Source organism: Sceloporus occidentalis, unplaced genomic scaffold, assembly GCF_023333645.1.
Source record: "Sceloporus occidentalis isolate IW3139 unplaced genomic scaffold, rSceOcc1.0.p SCAF_201, whole genome shotgun sequence".
Lineage (NCBI taxonomy): Eukaryota > Metazoa > Chordata > Lepidosauria > Squamata > Phrynosomatidae > Sceloporus > Sceloporus occidentalis.
In genome coordinates, this window is record NW_028317181.1 from 1404121 (window position 1) to 1409106 (window position 4986).

A 4986-nucleotide genomic window follows, 5' to 3' on the forward strand; every position below is an offset into this window, starting at 1 on the left:
TGCCTACCCTGGTCTATGGTATCGAATGCTGCTGAGATGTCCAAGAGCACCAGCAGGGTCACACTTCCCCTGTCGATACCCAGATGGAGATCATCAATCATGGCAGACTCGACTCTGTATCCTGGCCTAAAGCCAGTGTGAAATGGGTCCAGGTAATCGGTTTCATCCAAGACAACTTGGAGTTGGAGGGCAACTGCCATCTCGATCACCTTGCCCAAAAATGGTAGTAAAGAGACCAGCCTGTAGTTGTTTCTTATCAGGGGATCTGGGGATGGTTTCTTCATTAGTGGATAAACCACCGCTTGTTTCAGCTTACACGGAAATTTCCCCTCCCTGAGGGACGCATTGATTATGGATTGAAGTAACGTTGTTACTGCATCCCCTCCCTGCATGGTCAGCCAAGATGGTCAAGGATCGAGAGGGCACGTTGTCCTCCTAACACTTCCAAGAAGCTTGTCCACTTCATCGATATTTACAAACTTGAAGTGATCCAGTCTAACATAGTCCACGGAGTCACTGGACATTATTATTATTATTATTATTATTATTATTATTATTATTATTATTAACCTTTATTTATAAAGCATAAATAAAACATCTCTCTTTTAGTCTCTGTTTTAATGCTGGCATCAAGATCGGCCCTTATCTGAGAGATTTTATTTGCAAAAAAAGTAGTTAAAAGCATCACAGCAGACTTTAGTTGATTCTAATAAAGGGTTCAAGGTTGGAGACCATTGGGTTAGTTCTGCTCTTTGACCACCCTGAACAGCTCTGCTGGACGGGACTCTGCGGATGCAATTCGTGCAGCATAGAACAAGTTCTTTGCTGCATCGATTGCCACTCCATGGATATCATTTCCCACCTATATTTTAGTCACATAGCTTTTACATCAATTGTTATCCTTTAATCATTATTATTCCTATTTTATTTGGTTATATACACACTATAGTTATATATATAGTTATTTACCATTTTTATAGTCATCTATTCCTTTGCATCGTTTTGTCTGTTATTGCGATAAACAGATCCCTTTCACATATAGAAGTCTCCTTAAACCAGGTGTTCGCAATCCTATATCTATGAATTTCATTTTTCTACCTAAGTGCAGTACCTTACATTTCTCCCTTTTGAAATTAGTTTGTTAATGTATTTAACTTTTTATCTCCCTAGTGTAGATTTGATTATTGTTAATTGGTTATATGTTGTTATGCTTTATATTGTATTTTGTATTATTCATATTTTTCTTTTTTCTCTTGGTACAATGTTATGTATGTTATTTGAGTTTATTTAATATTGCTTTGTTGTGTTATTTTGTTTCATGTTTAATGATGGGTGTATTTTAGTTAAGGGATGAGGGATGGAATTTTAGCTTGTATACGTTATGTATTGTTTAGGTATTTTATTTATTTGTTTTTGTTAATCATTTATGTGTTATGTATTTTTTGTAATTTTGTAAACTGCTTTGATCTTATTGGAAAGGCGGTATATAAATAAATTATTATATATATTATATTATATATTTCAGTAAGTCCAGACCCCATGAATTATTTCCACAGGGTTTTCTTAGGCAACCTCCAGCCCCCAGTCTTCGTTGGAGGCATCCCATCCAAGTACTAACCAGGGCTGACCCTGCCTAGCTCAGCTACTAAGACCTGGTGCTTTTAGGGTCTTTAGGCAGCATTTTTCTCCTACTGGCTGTCCTTTGCCCTCACTTGGAAAGGAAAGGTGAAGAAAAGCTGAGCTTTGAAAGAAGTCCCTCTGGGTTATGCTAGATAAATGTTAGGAAAAGGTCCTGGAGGTACACAGAGTGCCTTTTCAATTACAAGGGGAGAGTAATCAGAGAAAAACCAAAAGATTACTAGCTGATGAATTAAAAGAGATTCTTTACTACTGAGTAACCCTTTTCGGTTGTGTGTATTGTGGTTTGTGGTAGGAGACCAGGGTTTGAATCCCTTATGCTTGGCAATGAGAGCAAGTCACATTCTCTCCACCTCAGAGAGAGGCAAAGGCAAAACCTCTCTTAACAAATCTGGCCAAGAAGACCCTATAAGAGATTCGCCTTAGGGTCCCTAATGGCCATCTAATCCAACCGCAACACTCTTTCAGCTTCAGAGGGAGGCAAAGGCAATCACTCTCTGAACAAACCTGGCCAAGAAGATCCCATTCTCCCATCTAAGGACTAACCAGAACTGGCCCTGCTTAGCTTCATCATCATCATCATCATGACAGATTGCCATCAAGCCTCTGCTTAAAGACCTCCAAGGAAAGAGACTCCACTACACTCCGAGGAATGTGTTCCACTGTTGAACAGCCCTTACTCTCAGGACGTTCCTCCTAATGTTGAGCTGGAATCTCTCTTCCTGGAGCTTGCATCATTGCTCCGGGTGCTGTTCTCTGGAGCAGCAGAAAACAAGCTTGCTCCCTCCTCAATATGACATACCTTCAAATACAGTATTTAAACAAGGCTATCATATCACTTCTTAACCTCCTCTTCTCCAGGCTAAACATCCCCAGCTCCCTAAGGAGTTTATCAGACAAGGGAAATTGGAAGTATAATCCAATGGCAATCCAAACACAATCATGGGGTTTAACGTTATTGTGTGATAGACTACCATACTCAATTTCGGGAAATGGCAAGCTATTTTTGGGCAATGGGAAGTCAGTTCAAAAGCAATTCAAATTCATGTAAATTTGCTGAACTAGCAAATTCATGTGAATGCGTTCTGGTCCCACTTTCTTTTTATTTGAAATTAAGAGAAATTCCTCCCATGCGATAAACTTCTAAGTCTTTCCTCATAGGGCATGGTTTCCAGACCCTCCCCCCTTTTAGTTGCCCTCCTTTGTGCATGCTCCAGTTTCTCAACATCCTTTTTAAATTGTGGTGCTCAGAAACCATGTCCTATGAGGAACGATTCAGGTAACTGGGGATGTTTAGCCTGGAGAAAAGAGATTAAGAGGTGATATGAGAGCCCTGTTTAAATATTTGAAGGGATGTCATATTGAGGAGGGAGCAAGCTTGTTTTCTGCTGCTCCAGAGACTAGGACCCAATGGAGCAATGGATGCAACTCCAGGAACACACTCCCTTGGAGTGTAGTGAAGTCTCCATCTTTGGAGGTCTTTAAACAGAGGCTGGATGGCCATCTGTTGGGGATGCTTTGTTTGAGAGTTCCTGCATGGCAGAATGGGGTTGGACTGGATCAGGGCCCTTGCGGTCTCTTCCAACTCAAGTATTCTATGATTCTATGTCTTTCATAGTATTCAATAGCATTTAACACTCTTCTTATATTTTCTTTCATGTGTCTTGAAGGAAGGAAACCCGTTTGGTCTTCATGTATAACATTATACAAAATGTTTTTGAATCCCTCTGCCAATGTAGACACAAAATTATTTGTATCTATAGCTCCTTCTAGTTCCATTAATTCTACCCCCCCACACGCCTCTCAATCTCTTCTCTCTTCTTCATACATTTGCTGATTACCCTTTAACTTCTTCCTCACCAACCCCTTGGAGCTCCTAATTCTTAGTAGATTTGTTGTAATTGTATTGCTTATTTACACAAAACAAAAATCCATAAACCATAAACAAATTACAAATAATTCTATTAAATTCTTACATATATTTATGCTACATAAACTTCCACTTCTATAGATAAGACCTTTCTTTCTTTACATATATTCAGTACATTACATTTCGACTTAATATTATCCAAATAACATTCTTGTCTATAAGTCTTTATAACTTTTTTCAATTTACACATGGAGGAAAAAAGAAAGAAAGATAAAGCACATTTTCTCTTTCCTTATTTTAAATGTCTCTCTTTTTTCTTTTCCCCTTATCTGTCTCTAAATCTTTCTGTAGCTAAATATCCACCTTCTGTGAAAGATATACGAAAACTCACAAAAGACTTTTTAATTCTTTTTCAAAACTTTCCTAATATGCCGCTGTAAAGCCATCTGGCCCTGTGGCCTTCTTTGCTTTTGGTTTCTTATTGCTTGTTAATTTCCAGTATTGTGAATAGTGCATTTAATGTCTTTCAATTTTCTTCTGAAATCATTTTGAAATTATCTTTTGATAGGATTTTTTCTAAATCCTCTTTCTTTCTCTTTTCAACTTTTTGTACTTTGTACAACAAGGTTGTTCTTTTGTGTAGTATTTTGTGTACACATGCTAACAGGGGACAGAGAAAAGGCAGAATTCCTCAACACCTTTTTTGCTTCCGTCTTCTCAGAAAAGGCAAAGAGAGCTCAACCTGAGGATAAAGGAACAGAGGACAGAATAGGGGAATTTCAGCACAGAATAAGTAAAGAGGCAGTACAGGAATACCTGGTTCACCTAAATGAATATAAGTCTCCAGGACCAGATGAACTACATCCAAGCGTATTAAAAGAACTGGCAAATGTAATATCGGAGCCATTGGCAATAATCTTTGAGAACTCCTGGAGAACAGGAGAAATCCCAGCTGACTGGAGGAGGGCAAACGTTGTCCCCATCTTCAAAAAGGGGAAGAAAGAGGATCCCAACAATTATCCTCCAGTTAGTCTGACATCAATCCCAGGAAAGATTCTGCAGCAGATCATTAAACAGAGAGTCAGTGAACATCTAGAAGGCAATGCCATCATCACAAAAAGTCAACATGGGTTTCAGAGAAAGAAGTCATGCCAGACAAATCTAATCTCTTTCTTTGATAAAATGACCAGCTTGGTAGATGAAGGGTCTGCTGTGGATATAGTATATCTTGATTTCAGTAAGGCCTTTGACAAGGTTTCCCATGATATTCTTGCAAACAAGCTTGTAAAATGTGGGCTAGACAAAGGAACTGTTACATGGATTTGTAATTGGTTCTCTGGCTGAAGCCAAAGGGTGCTAAAAATGGCTCCTTTTCATCCTGGAGAGAAGTGACCAGTGGGGTCCCACAGGGCTCTGTCCTGGGCCCAGTGCTATTCAACATCTTTATCAATGACCTGGATGACAGAATTGGGGGCATA